Source organism: Mchenga conophoros, linkage group LG6, assembly GCF_057382185.1.
Source record: "Mchenga conophoros isolate Kocher_MC1m ecotype Shallow Benthic linkage group LG6, M_conophoros_male_GT1.1, whole genome shotgun sequence".
Taxonomy (NCBI): Eukaryota; Metazoa; Chordata; class Actinopteri; order Cichliformes; family Cichlidae; genus Mchenga; species Mchenga conophoros.
In genome coordinates this window covers 22765258-22782179 of record NC_140531.1, presented here as the reverse complement: position 1 = coordinate 22782179, position 16922 = coordinate 22765258, and the positions used below count along the sequence as shown (strand labels likewise).

Here is a 16922-nt window from a genome sequence, read left to right as displayed (position 1 = left end):
TCTGCTTAACTATAATTTCCCATTTAAACTGTCCACTAGTGACAGTGACAAACATTTTGTCCAATTTACATTACAATGCATCAACTGGGAAATCTCTCCAGAGTTCAAGATGAGTTTGAAGAAGTAAAACAGATTGTCAGATCTTAGGCTGTCGTTGTCCATGTCCACAATGACGTATAGTCAAGGCATTGTGGGGAAATCCAGAGCGTCCAGCCACAGCTGAATGTGAACAGGGTTACATGAAGGATTAAACTAAAACATGATAACAAAATATACACATCTTGCCATTTATGTGATCCCCAGTTCCTAACATGACCATGAAACTAGGTTTAACACCACTGTTGCTGCTTTTGAGAGAAAAAAAAGAGCAAAATCCTAGAAAGTGTAAGTGACCAAAATAAAACCAAACAAAAAAACATATACTGGGTCGCAGGTCCTGTATCTTTCTTTAGTGTCTCTGATACAGAACGGTGCTCAGTGATCTTCATAAGTCCTAGCTAGTTACTTTTTTCTGGTAACATGTTGAGGCCAACGGGTTTGGTGTGTCTGTGGAGGGCTACACTCTTATGTCTTTCCAATACTCTCTTTGGGGTCACCAAATGTCACAGTAATCTTCCTGGACATTTGAAGTGTTTAATGTGTGTGTACAAAAGTGTGTGTGTTAATGCAGAACCCCTGTGTGGCCTAGCCAAAAGATAACATGCCTCCTTTTTGACCTCTCTTGTACCCTTGCCTCAGGGCTAACGATCCAATCAGAGGATAAGCCTATTTCCAGACCCTCCCCTGGGAGCAAGAAAGATCCAATTGGATAAAGGTTCATCTTAGATCAGAATCAACAGGGGTGTGGATAAGGGACCGTGCTCGCAGCCAACCATCAAAAGCAAGATGGAGAAGAAATAGACAAAAAAAACAAGAACACGAAAAATGTGTGCACAAGGACTGCGACAAAAACCAAACAAAAAACAAAGCTGATGTTGCTTGTCGTATGGTAAGTGAATAATTCATTTGACTTTTTCTAAAATACACTCAACGTGAGGGGGCTTACCCTGTGTATGACATTTCAGATAAGGACAAAATGAGCCCTCGTGTGTGTGCATCTGACTAAGCAGTCCCCCCTCTGTGATAATTCTCTACAAGTGGGACAGCAAACCCACCGAAATGCCTGAAATGAGAAATGCTCGCCCCGATAAAAACAAACAAGAATGAAATGAACCAGTCTTTGCTGGAACAGGCCAACGCCGAGATGAGGGTAAATATTTTGGGACTGGTGTTTTAATACTCCCACTGCTTTTGATATCCATTTCTTTGCATGCTCTTGAGTGGCATTTAACATTTACCTACCTTTCCTTTAATACTCAGTCCCACATTTCCTTTGCGTTTTAGACATTCCCTCCCCGCCTATGAAAAACTCTTATTACATGCGCCAGGTTACACGTACAGTTTTTGTGTGGGCTGTGAGATAGTGTATTTGTGTGCCCCGTGGTGCAATTGTCACCAATGTCACTTTCATCTGGGCGTGCAGCTTTTCATGCCGCCTAATGCTTTGAAGCTACAGACTTTAATTCCTTCTTTTTGCTCACAGTGACACCCAAATATGTACACAAATGTCGTCCCAATGCCGGAAAGCTTCATTTGCATCCATCTTTTAGCCCTACAGGAACAACTGTGATCTATGAAGCGTTTCCTTCTGTCTAATCGTTGCGTTGGCTCGAGGATGTAATAATGCATGCTACAACATGCCTAAGTGGTTATCTTTGTGCATGTCAATATTTGTGGGGATGGGTGTATTTGTACAAAATGAGCCCGTCTAAGAAGAGAGAAAAGCTATTGTAGTCCACAAAGTCAAGTCTGAGAAAAAAATGTTGCTTTTGGGGGGTTTTACTTCATTGTCCAAACTGTAGCTGCTGCCTGTCATGGAGCTGTGTGTCCACTGAAATTATATACCACGGAGACGTGGGCGAGGTAGAAACTGTCTTTTTGTTACTATTCACATATTTTTGTATCACTCTACTTTTTCTAAAAACTGGCTGCCATAAATTTAGCCATGAATGTGTATTTGCATGTCTGTGTGTGTTTTTTCTGCATTGCTAAGGGCAACAAATGTCCTTTATCGCTGTCAAAATGCCAAATAAGTTATCAACACCTCCCCGCCTGCTGCTGTGACATCAGTGCCCACACATATACAGACACACATACACAAACAAAAAAAGTCAGCAGGCACACTGCATTACTCACACTAAACCAGCTTAAGTAACACTGTGTACATTTTATTAAGGTGAAAGCAAGAATTTGCTGGTCGAATTTAATGCATTATTTTAATATAAAACGCATTTTGTTGTGTGCGCGCTTAAACTTGCTCTCTGTTTATACGTGTGTACTGTCAGCGTTAATGCTTTTGGCATTTCTTCACCATCACTTAAAAATCACTTCTCTGGTATAAATGTAGATTTTCACCTCGGTGACACACAAACACTCGCTCAGCTGTATTGACTGGTGTCTTACTTGGAAAGCCTGAGGCAGTTGAGTGGGTTGTATTTCAGGAAATTCTCTCTGGCAATTTATAATGTCTACTTTGGACAGTGATACAATGAATTAATTAACAGTGGCAAATGAAAGGGAACTGTCCTGAGATTAGACAGAAAGAAAAAAAAACACAAAACAGGAAAAAAAGTGTTCTCGAAGACAAGGAGAACCACCACAGGCATACGAAACGATGTGAATACAACAGGCTGAAGTGATAGTATTCCCTTTACAGCTGAGCTTTTAATACAGAACCACTGTAGCACAAAAACATTTGCGACCTCTAATAAACTTGGGAATAAAGGCGCATAAACTTTCAAATAAACTGTCATACTGTATTTGTGACTATCCAAGTAACAGGCAGGCATCTGAATGAAACCTGTGCCTTTGCAGTGGTCTAATTAGTCTTAGACTACACTAGCAAGGAGTCTTAAAAGGTGTGGCATGCATGAGGATATCCAGGAAAGCAAAGAGAGGTTTTTTGTCCTCGAGTCACATCACACATCAAATACCTTTAGGCACTCTACACAAAACAGAGTGTGTATTTTTTTTTGGCTTATTTAATACAAGAATCACGTGCAAAAAATAAGATAAGATAAGATAACCTTTATTAGTCCCACACGTGGGAAATATAAGCAGGTATATTTCTTTATACCACCCTCACACATGAACATGCACAAACTGCAAACGTCTAGTGTAATGCATAATAGAGGGTCTTTACTGCAGGGGATAGTAAGAATAATGAAATATTTAACCCCTCCCATCTTGCTCTCAAAAGCACATTCTCTTCCCCTTTCTTTAAAAAGCACCCACTAAACATCTAAGTCCGCTCTAAGCCACTTTTCTGTTTTAATGTAATAAGCTGCACAGCTATTACTTCATAAATTCCACTGGTCCCAGTTGTGAGCTCATTAAAGTGAAGTAAATGCAATAATCCAAGTAATTTTGTAATGGAATATCAAAGTGATACCTCACCTTTATACACACACACACACATACACACACACACACACACATACATATACATAATTTACTTTAATTTTTATATATTTTTAAGAGATAACACACTGAGAAATAAATACTGACAATAGGATCACCATCCCAGCATGAGCTGCAACAAAAAAAGAAGAAAAGAAGAGAGCACATTTGCATGTCGATTAAATGTCGTTGGGCTTCCACTCAGACATGCTATGACCACATTATAAGCAAAATTGCATCATAAGCCCTGTTACCTTTACATTTCCAAGAGTAAAGCCGGTGAAGGCATTCCTATGAAGTAATACATCTATACACTACACATTCACTCTTTAATAACATACTTTAAAACATCATAATTTGCATAATTACAACCACGCACCCAAACTATGTTCACCAAAAAATGTATCCACACTTATTAAGGTGTAAAAATATGTGTCTTAGATTGTGGCGTGTACAAAGCATTAGAGACAAGTGGATCGACAAACTCACCACACTAGGACAGTGGGGTCTTCAACACATTTCCATTCGTGCACCAGCTCACGAATGACACAAGGGGTATTTCCTAAAGTCTACCTTGCATAAGCTCAAGTATTCCAAAATCAGTGTCCTTCTCAGTCGTGCTTGTTACTGTGATTGCTGCTATGCACTAAGCTGAATAGTAACTGAATAGTTAACTTGAGTTTGCTTATCAGTAACTTGAGTATTTATCATTTTCATTTAAAAATGACAGCCCTTGGACCTCCAAGGGCGACGCGAACTGAAACAAGTATCAGTTGATCTAAAACTAAAAAGAGATGTGATGTCATGCAGAGTGGCATCCCTCATCAACCGATCTGAGTATGTTAACCCTGTATGCGTCATGTGTGACACATTAATTTATGGGACCTGTACATCATCGCTGTGATCTTCCCTGAAAGACCGTAGGCACAGAAAGGGCCCTTTAAGTGTCAGATGTAGCATATTTGATATAAATTAAAAGGCACATATATCTAATATATTTATTTTTAATTTGTAAGAAGGTTCAATAAACGCTATATTTAAAAAAATATTATTTTTCATGTTCCAGGCTTTACAGGGTTAAAACTTTTCAGTATTTTATCTTCATTTCATCTTTTTTGTGCTACTTTAGTCATAGCATTGCAAATTATTTTCAGATGCCAGCAAGCCAGGTTACTAATTGTCTTTGTCTTCGGTGCCTGGATGCTGCACTTCATTGTAACCTTACAATGAAGTAACATTAACCATGCTCTGGTTTGCATACTTGTTCCCCCCCCCCAAGAACTTAAGGAGGATTTGGCTTATAATGTCAAACTTAATTAGGTGACACTCCATTGATCTATCATCTGATGACTTAGCCTCTAGTGTCAATGACCAAAGTTTTAAGGCTTTCATTGTATCCACTGGAAATCAGTAAATACATTTTCAACAAATGGTAAATAAAAATCAAGTATGTTATATGAAGACAAAGACTACGAGGTTGCACTGTCATGCATGTTTTTGTATGTGCACTGTTAAACAAGCATTGGACACTAAGATCAAGAAAATGTCTCATAAAAAGTGCATGGGGTTACCAGCGTCATGGTAATATGTCTGCAAGTCCAGCCCTCACAACCCTACACAAGAATACTGGGTTTCCTGACACTGTACAGGGCTAACAATGCAATGGTTACCTGCAACAAGAACTCGGTCCAGCAATGGGAAAAAACACCGGAAGCCAATTTCAAGGTCTCCACACTAGTTACCATCAAGTGCAGCAAATGCCAAGGTGATGGACTACGCCACGACTTTTCTGCACAGGCCATCTGAAAGTTGCTCAGACTTGATAAGTCTGGCCATATGTTGCCATAGATCGTAAAACAGGTGCTGAGAAGCCAGAGGTAGGAATAAGTGCTAAACCATCAAAATGGTTGACCTGACAGTGCTCATATACCCTGGTGGTTTAGGAGTAGATAGATGGCATTAAAGGTTTGACCCAAAGTGTAGCATCCTGAAACTCTATGAGCAACAGAAACATCCAGGAAACAAGGAGGATCCGTGAACACATCAGTGAAATGGACACCAGGGATCAACTGTTTCGTGCCTTAGGCAGTTTTAAACAGATGGTGTAGAGAAGGAAGTATTGTGGAAGACCAAGCCCCTCTATAGGATGTGTCATCAGCTGGCAGAGGAGATATCAAGTATTCCTCCCCCTGAAGAACAGCACAGAGGTTCTGATCATGGTGGCAAAAAGGACCTAAGATTCATAAAGTCAGGAGTCTACCACAGAAGACAGGATCCAAGGTACAGGCTGCACAAAGGTGCCCCTGAGACAGTCCACTGCATGGTACATAGATATAAGAATTTGGGGCGCTATACACTGAAAGGAATACAGGAACTGTACTATGTATGGATTAGAAGTCCTGATGGTTGATCACTGAAAATTGTTGAGAACAAACAGGATAAAACACTGTGGGACTTGAAGATGCGCACAGACAGACGGCTTCTGGTTAACCTATCAGACACAAGGCTGGTTGACAAGGAGCAGAAGATGGCAGTTGCAATAGATGTGGCAATCAGAGCTGACAGTGAAATCAGACAGAAGGAGCAAAAGAAGACTGACAAATACCAGCAGCTGGCAACCAGAACAGATGTGGACCGAGTATTAATAGAAGCTAATCCAAGACCTCTCTCCAGATGAGTGCAGTCCTGGGACCAGCTAAGATACCGCTTACAAGTCTCTGCAGAGGAGCCAAGCTTAAAGAGGGCATCTGTACCAGCCAACCAATGAGACTTTTTTTTTTAAAGAAAAGTGAAAAGCAAAAAAGAAACAGCCTAAACAAATTTGTTTGAACAGCTGTCAGAAAACCAAGAAACAGAAATATTAAAATGAAAACTGAATTCTGCGACTAGAACGATTTCTTCGGTTCAGAAATGCAAGTCAGTGACTACTACTCACAAAACAATAAGGTGCTTTACTGTTTTTTCTACTTCTTGTAAAACAGTACATTTTAAAATGCATGGATAATAATAATAATTATAAAGAAGCATTAAAATTATACTTGAAATGAAAGAACTTGCATACTGGTGTGTTAACCATTACAGAAACATTAAAAAAAGATTTTGGTAATTACCAGTATTGTTAATTTAGGGCAGCTGTCGCATAAACCTTGCACTGGGTAGCAGTCTAATAAATATGTTACAAGTACGTACTGCATGTAAATAAAAAATAGATAAAATAAATAATCAGTAGACCATATGAGCTCATCAAGCCTGATAAGACAACATAAACTGACTTCTGCAGATCAAATGCATGTCCAACTTTAAGATATCAAATGTCCACAAGGCATATCTTATTACATCAGAAATGGGCCAACAAGCTATTTCAGTTTCACCTCATTAATCCCTGTTGACTACGCTTACACGGCCACATTTCGTGTTCTTTTTCCCTGTGACTTTCCTCCCTTCCATAATCCTCTTTAAGAATCAGGCAGAGTGTTCCTCCTCTGCTTCTACAAAAACAAGGCAAGGAGCCAGGAATGAATTTTGCATGGTTATTGATTAATAAATTAAGTTCTTCTGACATTTTGTAGAGGGCCCTTCTGACTTTAAAACTATTGCTTCATTATGCCATTGTATTATTGAAACATATCCATCATGTTTTTAATACATTTTTTCACCATAAATCTGTGTGTTTGATGTAGCTTAATTAATTAGAATTTACTTCTATATTCAAGTGATGCAAAATCAATGTAATACTAGTCTGAATATTGAGCAGGAACGTGAGCTGTGAAGATTTAAAAACCGCCCTCTCAAATACCCATTTTCCATTTCCCTCTCCCCTACACTCACAGTTGCTGTCAGGGTCTCCATACATAACTTTCAGGACACGAAGGTCGCTGCGATTGAATCTGGTCTTCGCAGTTGTGTACATTTTTAGAATGCAAACTTAAACTGTAAAAAGTCTAGCACATTAAGGATTATATTTTTAGTTTTTTAAATTCCCTGGAAAGTGTTCTTAGTTAGCTGCTGAACGAATGGGGGGAAAAAACTATTTGTCCCATGCAGGGGTGTAAAAGCAAAACAAGACAGATTCATTAGAATGGCTGATAGTAGAAGTACATCAATGATTTAAATATATAGGTCAGATCGGGGCTCATTAGTGGTTCATTCCAAGTGCCTTAACTCTGCAGGGAATAGTAATAATAGAGTGCATGTTTATGGATGAGGTTTTCTGCATGTGCTGTATGCTCTGTGTAGCTGCAGCATGGCATGGACTGGTGTCCAACTGCTCACATAAATATGACTCTGGTAAATTAATGACAAAGTGATGGAGCTGGGGTGGCAGTGGTAAATAAATTAGGCCTTATGAGCAAGCTTCCTTAGAGATTTCTCACTTCAGAAGGAAGGGAAGAATAAAGGGACCGAAGAGGGAGGCGTGAGGGCGGCGAGGAGTGGAATACACAGAGACTGATGAGCAGAAAGACTTGCGCGATTTTCCTCCTCGCTCTTCATATTTTGGTCTTCATTTCATTTCATTTTCACTTCCACCCCCTCTAGTTTTTTCCCTACATTCCATCTTAACTTCTTTGACTCGTCCACCATAACGCTAAATGCTTTACCGTCTGCTCTAGCTCATCTGTTGAGTCTGTTTTTGGGGAAACCAAAAGGTGAAAAGGGGGGAGGGAGACAAAGAGGGAAGAGATGGAAGATGATGGCTTTCAGAATGTAGATACAATTTCAATATTAAGATGAGATATGATTTCAATAATACAGCTCAACTCCAGCTGGCTTCTTCTCTTCCTTCCTCTCGGGGAGCCGTGCTGTCAGGTTGTGTTTTCGTCGGGATGGGCTAAACTGGGGGCTAATCCATCTTACTCCTCTGAGGACACACACAAACAACATAATCTGCCATTGTGTAGCTTCTAAAACACTTGGAAATTCAGATGAAGAAGCAGACAACTTTGAAAACTCTATAAAAGCTGTTGCTTATTTTTGTCTACTCACGTTTAAGGTGACTTACACCACCTAAAACAGGCTAAACACATGGTGAACTCGCTCCATCACTGTATGACATAGCGCTTCTTTTCATGCATGTTTCAACCCAGTTTCCAGTTCTGTTCAGTAGTCTCTATTTTCCATGGGCCAGATGTGTTACACAACTCATCTGCAGGGACACCCTGACACTAATATAACAGAAAGCTGAGACCACTTTAAATACATTTTGACATCCTATTCACGGTTAAGGAAATAACATGTATGTATTTATCACACACAGGCAAATAAAATTAATCCAGATTGAACAAATTAATTTGTTATTCATTTTATAATCCAACTGTCCAAACATTTGTAGCACGAGACTTCTTATCCATCAGGTTTAAATCAGAACTTGAAGACTGAATTGCCAGTGGATACGGTGACAGCTGATTACACTTTTTAATCAGGATTTTGTAATGTGATGTATACCGAACAACCAAGACTGCCGATGTTTGCATGTTTGTGTCTTTAGATGAATACGCGGTCAATATAAAAATAGATATAGCATATTTTGCTGGTAAATAACCTCAGTGAGGAGGATATGCTTTCTCAGCCAGTCCAGGGTAACTCACCAGTTCAACATGAAATGCTCTTTCGTTGCTTTTGCCATATGTTTAAAATTAATGTTTTGCTGAATGGGGAAATATTGATTGTTTCTTTTATCGGTGAAATTATCAGTAAATGCCACTGCTCAGTCTTTAGTCGTTCAGTCATAACAGAACTGTTATTTTGACAAATGTGGTGGTATGTGGTTTGTTTTCTCCCCACTCTGTCATTTTGATAGAAGTTGACTGTTTTCATCACGCCTAGAATTTTGTTCCATAAGTTTCAGTATGCCCCATAATTCGGTCGCTTGTAGAACCACTTTTGTCGGCGATAACGTGAAGTAACTGTTTGCTGTACAACTTTATCAGTCTGTCAAAACATTGTGGAGGAATTTTAGCCCGCTGTTCTTTACAAAGTTGCTTCAGTTCATGGTTCATGCACAGCTCTCTCTTAAGTCCTGCCACAACACTTCAAACAGGCTGAATTCTGGACTTTGAGCCATTGCTGCACCTTCATTCTTTCTTTTTTCAGCTATTCTGTTATAGATTTGCTTCTGTGCTTGAGATCATTGTTCAGCTGAATGACCCATTTTTTGATCATAGTTTGACAGCTGGTGTGGCGTGTTTATGGTGAAGTTTTGTGTTTCATTTCCCTGTTTTCTCATCTGTCTCAAGGCCTGAAGTCTTTCTGAAGTCTTGTGGTTTGTTTCGATGCAACAGTGCAAACTTAAGACAAGCTGCGGTGGTTTTTTAGAGAGGAGAGGCCTGTAGATTCTGAGATATAGCTTTTGTGGGGTCTGATCTTTGGGTGGATTTACTAGCATGTTCATTCCTGGGCGGATTGTAACATCGTTTTAACACACACCTGCTTTATAGAGGTGCTCAAACTTGCTGATGATCAGTTAATCAGGTTCATTTGATGAGCAGAACCTGAATGCTACATACCGTCATAATTCCTATAGAAGCAGTAACAGTGTCCTTAACCAGTGACCAGTCATGACTGTATCCTTAGATGTAATCTTGACTGCAGGTTTTCTCCATCTACTCATATTTTATATCGCATTTATATCTTGAATAGTTATTTTTTCAAATGACTTTTTTGGTCCTTTGGATTTGTTTACTTTGCACTAACAGTTTTATATTCGCCATTAAGTTCTTTCACTACTGATGTAAAAATACTAAATCGGACAGCTGATACTTTCATCAAGCAATTTGAGTGTTAAAAGCAGATTAAATGCCTGTTATTAGTTATCACGCCAACATTTGAGCCAATCAAACAGATTCCACCTACTATTTGGATCCATTTAAATCTTGGGTAGCTAAATACTACATTTTTACAGGTTGTCTCTTGCATTAATTGGAAGTGAAATGTCCAATGGTGCATGTAATAGATTCGCTGGTCCACTAGGATACCTAGTCAGATCATGCAAATATTGGCACTACGTCTGAAAAAATGTAAACCTGAGCAATGACTGGTTCCTAACCAAAAAATAACTAAAAAAGAAAATTCTGAAATTTAAGTGGCTGGTCCCTGAGAGGAGATGAAACCAGGTCTCCCTGGGTTAAAGACAGAACAGCCAACGACTACTGACACCACCACCCACACCACCTCCATATCTGGATTTTAATATAAGATATGGCAACAGGCTACCAAACCTAAATGGAGGTGAAGGATAGCACCTGCTGGCCGTATGTAATCAATTTCATGGGCAGTTCACTTTGAAAGCAGGTGAAATCTCCTATTGTGATTGAAAATGAATGTTTTAAAACAGTCTGAACACCAAAAAATGTACAATGTTATAAATTACTGCTGTTCTGTAATGTATGTACATTTGGTCCTCATTTAAAATGACTCAATCAGCTGGAGGCACATTCTGTTGTGAGTCATGTCTGACAGACTGGCCTGAATAGCTAAAGAAGGAAGATTGAGGGAGAACAGGTGAATTAAAAGAAGGTAAATACTGTACTTGCTGCCTTACACCAAAATTGAAATTTTGGAAAATATATAAATAATGTAAACTTCAATCGTTTTTTTTTTTTTTTTTGTAGATTTGTTTGATATGGACAAGAAACTTTTTCTGCTTTTGTGAGACAATCTGGAGGCCAGAGCCGCTGTTGAAATTTATTTAAGCTTTCTTTTAAATAAACTTGACCTTGACCTTTTCGCAGCAAATTATTTTACCCACCCCACCCCCACCCACAGCATTTAGCTTTGGGCCACCCATTTAAATTCCCACAGTGTTACCAGTTGTTTCACAATAATAAAAACAATTCACTTATTTTCAGTTGTTTTACTGTTTTTTTAAAAAAAAAAATAATAATAATAAAAAAACCCTCCTATTAACACCATTAAGCTATCATCTTGTCCTCTTTCGTCCTTTCATCCCACTTGTCCATTGACTCCCAAAGCAGGAGCAAAAAATTTCCCTTTAACTGGAGCAGAAAATTCTGACTGTCTGCGTTATAGCCCTCATCCCCCTGCAACCTCACACTCTCAAACCTGAACACACTCGTCTTTTGCCCTTGCCCTTTAAGCTGAAAATAGTGTGGGAAATATATATATATGTATGAATGCGTGTGTGCATACAGTGTGTGATATGAGTATGTATTTGAAAGTGAAAGTGTGTGTGTGCGTGCTTGAGCGTGTGTGTGTAGAAAGCCTCGGAAAACTGGGACATATGGCTGTGTATTCCCTGAGATCCCACCTAAAACACTGCAGTATTCAAGGCATAAATCACCCAGATTGCTGAAACACACAGGATATCTCTGCACTTGTGTTTATGCATCCATGAGTGCGTTTGCATGCACATGCACCTCTGCACATACACTCACATACACACACACGCACACACTTTTGCACGAGTTTGTATTTTCCTACTAGCACATTTTGGCCACTATGAGGATCACACACATTCATTTGCATTCACATGCCCGCACACTTTATGCAGCCTGTGTGTTCACATGCACACCTGTGTGTGTGCGTCTGCTTGTTGTGTGATTTGCATACTAGTGTACCATAATGGGGCTACTCTACAAATCCTGGCCTCGAGCTCTGGTCCACCCTGCCCCCTCTTTCTCCCTCACTCTCTCCTTTTCAGGTTCAATGCAGGTTCTCTAATGCTATCACTCTTACCATATGGTGGGAGCATCAGTTAAATTGCTGCTGTTTCAGCACTGCATGGCCTGCGTACAGATCAAACACTCTCACACACACACACACACACACACATGCATTCACACATGCATTTTCTGGCTGCCTGTGTACAGATCCAAACAAAGCCATATGGGCCTCCTCTTTCTTCATTTACTCCATGTAACCCTGGTGCAGATGAGAGACTAGAGGAACCAGCAACACCTATCTCTGCAGGCTGTGGAACTGAAGAACAGAGAGGTGCTGCCAGAGCCACCTTTGCTCTACCACTGACTGTAGAAATAGACACGATTAAATTATGAGATGAAATAAAATTTTGAATCTTATTGGTGCTACACTGAGCTGCAGATGCATTTTTTAATAGACTCATCCTGTCCGGCATCCTTTTTCCAATGTAAAAAAGGTCATAGCTGTGGCCTCAAAGGCCTGAGTTTATCCAACAGAGGACAGGACAACAACCTTTCTAACTGCCTTATCAAATGCCTGAGTAAGTGTGTGTGTATGCTTGTGTACGTGAATCCATACGTGTCTGTTTTGTGGGAACATGACTGGGGATGTTTCCTCTCCTCCTAGCCATTAGAAGGGGCTCATATAACCAGCCTATGGGCTTCAGAGAGACACACTCTCTATAAATACACACCACTTAAGGGCCTGTGGGGGACTCGGTACACACATACAGTTCTCAGGCACACACAAAGACGGGCACCCCACACGCAGCAGTTTCACATCTCTCTATTAAGTCTTCAGTGGATGTTTATGCTTTTGCTTAACAGGAACAGACTTCAAAATTGAAAAAAAAAAAAAGTTTGTGCTGAGCAGAAATACATTTCACCTCCCTAACATGTTTCATATTTCTTACCTTAACTACTTCATACTGTATTCATGTGAGACTCTGATTAACAAAAGGAGTAAAATCTGCCATTCAAAGTAGGCTTTGGGGAGTGGGAAGTGACATTTTTTTCGAGTTCAACATTATTTTGCAATGATTTTGCTGTCTTCATGCATCACTGTGTGCTTTTATAACATTCTCTGCTAGAAAGAAGATAAAACTGTTGACCAGATGTCCTGGTTGTCCTTCTGTCCTCTGTGCGTGTGCATGTGTGTGTGTGTGTGCGTGCCTGCACGCATAAGCATTTGTGTGCTTGCTGTGTTCGTGCCGTGCGAGTGGAGTGTGTGCAAGTGTACGAACCCTTTGCCATTTGTATCTTTAGTCTTTTAGCACCTTGTTTTGGCAGCATGTTCACTACTTTTATCTAGTACCTCAGTAATGGCCAGGGCGGGGTATTAAATACACACATTCACAAACGCACACACACACATCTGCATACACGCTTTAAAGCTGAGTCCTTCCTCATGTTGATGGTCTACAGAGATACAGCGACCTCTCTTCGCCTGGCCCCAGGCATCCCAGCCCCATTTCTGTATCAGAATGTCAAGCCTGTTCATTTTTTTGTCCGTCCATTTATTGCGTCCCAGTAGAGTTCCTGTCTGTTGGTATGTCCGTCCACTAGTCTGATAGCCTGTTTGTCCATCTCATCAGAGCCCGCTTTTCCTAATAGAATCACCATCTGTCTGTCTGTTCAAACTGTCTGTCCATCTGTCTGTCTGCCCATGCCAGTCTCTCTTTGTCCTCTCTTTCCTGTTCGTTTTCCTGTCTTTCTCTTCCTAGCCATAAATCTTCCTTTTAATTTACCAGATAGTCCATCCATCTGATTGTCTGCCATCAATCTGTTCATCTGCTTGTGTGTCTGTGGGCACGAGCGGTACCGAAATGTGTTTTTTTGCAACCCCGTATAAGAAAGCATCATAATTTGCAGAAAGTCAATAAAGCATTTTACTTTGTCAGTAGTTGCTGTGCAGAAAGCAGGTCATTACTTGCTGAATGCCTAATATGGTTGGATGTATGGGTACCTAAAAAATCTATAAAATATTATATTTGTTTTATTTATCTAAAAATTAGATGAAACAGGACAACTCAGGAATTTTAGTTTTTGCATTCACAGAATATGGACACGTTATATATTCTTAATAAAAAGATATATATTGACAACAAACAGCCGAGTGTACATAAATGCAGTTTGTAGTTCGTTTGTAGTTCAAGATGTAAGAGCAGCATTTTTAAAACATGCATCACTGTCTCTCTGTTAGATTTTTTAACTAGATGCCCTGTTGTGATTCATTAACAGTTAACATCATGAAACAGAAAGAAGCACTTTATTGAAAGTATCGAGATTCATGTTACTAAACTGTTAACATTATATAAAGATATTCCATTTAGACAAAATGTATTAGTAATGTAAATTTGTGTCCCTGACATTGCTGATTGCTGTTTAAATCAACTTTGTAGAGTGGCTAAAAGCTTAAAAACAAGAGGAAACTCCAGGTTTGGGAGCTCTGCTTTAGCCAGCGAGTGGTACACCGAGTGACCGCGAAAAGTAAACATATTTTCTGTGCAATCTCTTACCAGTCTCCGTCTGGCTGCTATCCGGTTGATTGTTGTTGCTGTTCTCTCCCACTCAGCAAACGCAGCTGTCAGCCTGCAGCCACAGTGAGGGGAAACGGATTCACCAGCCTGTAGAACTAACTCTACTCAAGGAAGTTTAGCTGATGTCTTTTCAAAATTCAAGAAGTTTAACATTTGCAAAATAAAGTTGCTGAAGTGACTAACTCCAACACCACAGCTGCTAAGTTGGTGACATTTTTGGTGTATTGTGAAGGATGCCCTTCATGTTCATCATGAAATAGTTGGACATTTTAAAAATGCATCACCTTTCATAACTGTTATGTTCCTCTTAAAGGCCAGTGGGGGGTGTAATGAAGTAACAAAAAGTGTCTGGGTTGAAAAAATGTGACAAGGAGACAAAACTGTCAGTAAAGAAAAGGGTTGTGTTAATAATTAAAACTGAAAGAGACTGACAAGCCACTTTGACCATCAAAACAAAGGAAACACAACAAAACCCAGAAGCTGGTCGCTAAACAAGAGAGTAACCTGGAAAGGTTAAATCACCACCAACACCGTTCTGTCCACAGAGCAGGAGTAAGCAGCCACAACGCACACGCACACACACACACACACACACAGACTATAACACTGGACCTCTCCTCTCTGGACTTAAGTACTCTGATCTTAGCTGTACAGAAAGGAGTTTCCTAAGGCTGGAGCGAGTGCTAGACACACCTGCACCAACATTTATCTCACGTTGCTGTACTCTTCATGACAGAAAAAAAAAATTCCATTATTTTTATGTACTTGATTCATCACAAAATATTCATTTAATTCCACCCAGGGCTTTAAAAAAAACACTGGTTGATTTAAGCTGTATACAAGAAGATGAGCAGACTGTCTCCTAAGCGGGCTGAGAGCCTTCAATCAACATGTGCAGCAAAATGATGGAGATTTTATAGCTCAGTTGTGACAAGCTCAGTGTCCTTTGTCTGCTGGGAAAGCATTGGAGCTGGTGACACCAACAGATTGAATAAACTGATTAGGAAGGCTAGCTCTGTGATTGGCTGCAAACTGGACACTTTTGAAATTGGGGTGGAGAGGAGGTCACCGAACAAACTGTTATCCATCATGGATGACCACGCTGACCACCAGGGAATCTATCCCAGCTGTCACAGGGCGAGAACCAGGGTACACCCTGAACAGGTTTCAAATCTACTAGTGTAGGACTAACATTTAGAGACAGACAACTATTCACACTCACAGTAAATTTTACAGTCACTGGTTAAACTAACTCCATGCTCATCTTTTGACTGTTGGAAAAGTTCCACTCAGACATGACGAGAAGATGCAAACTGTCAGGGTACTGGGTCTGAGCGACCCAGGGACCCTGAGCAGTTTTGGACTAATATTATAATATATGTATTTTGTATTGCTGTCCCTCGTTCTCCCTGCATATGTGTCTGCGTGTGTGGGTGTGGCCCTGGCAGGTGATTGGCCACACCTGAAGACCATGTCACACCTGCAGCTGATCAGGCCTCGTCGGAGGAGCTACTTGAGAGTGTGGTGGAGCTCTCTCCGACGCTGGATCATTGCGTGACTTCATGTCAGTCAGTACGATTGTTCTTCCGCATTGTGTGTGTGTGTGTGTGTGTGTGTCTTACGGCTGCCTGTTTGTTATCTCCCCAGGAGAAGCGGGGAGACGAGAGGACAGCGAGTACGGGGTGCTCAGACACCAAGGAGCGGGGAGAAGGGACACTGACACTGGGAAGAGGACACGTCACGGGAGTCGGGATTGCACAGAGGATTTACTGTTATTTTCCTTACCACTGTAAATAAACACACTGCTTAGCACACAGAGCTCTGCGCCTGGGTCCTCCTTTTCCTCACACCCCCACGGTTTGCCATGCCAAACCGTGACACAAACTCCACACAGAAACACTCTCATGCCCTAACAGCCCCTCATAGCTAACTACTGTACCACCATGATAAGGCACTCCTATCCTAAATTAGAAAATATGGAAACTGACAGTTTATTAAATTCCAAAGTTGAATTGAAAATAAGATGCAAAATCTGTACAGAGTCATGCAGCCTGCAGACTAACAAATAGATTTAAGTGCACACACATAGAATTCAGCTTTATATATAGCACCAATTTACACAACAATTGTCCAAAAACACTTGATGTTGTAAAGACCATACAATACTAAAATAGTCCCCTGACCTCCTACGAGCAAGCACTTGGCAACAGTGGAGAGAAAGAACTCCCTT

The 16922-nt window shown here is 40.3% G+C and overlaps 1 long non-coding RNA gene across 1 annotated transcript; it reads left to right on the top strand.

The window, feature by feature from the left end:
- Window positions 1-801: 801 nt before the first annotated feature.
- LOC146572597 (uncharacterized) lies at window positions 802-16450 on the top strand. Its single transcript, XR_014892923.1, has 3 exons — window positions 802-988; window positions 16141-16256; window positions 16340-16450. It is a non-coding gene; the product is annotated as an uncharacterized LOC146572597 (long non-coding RNA).
- Window positions 16451-16922: the final 472 nt, after the last annotated feature.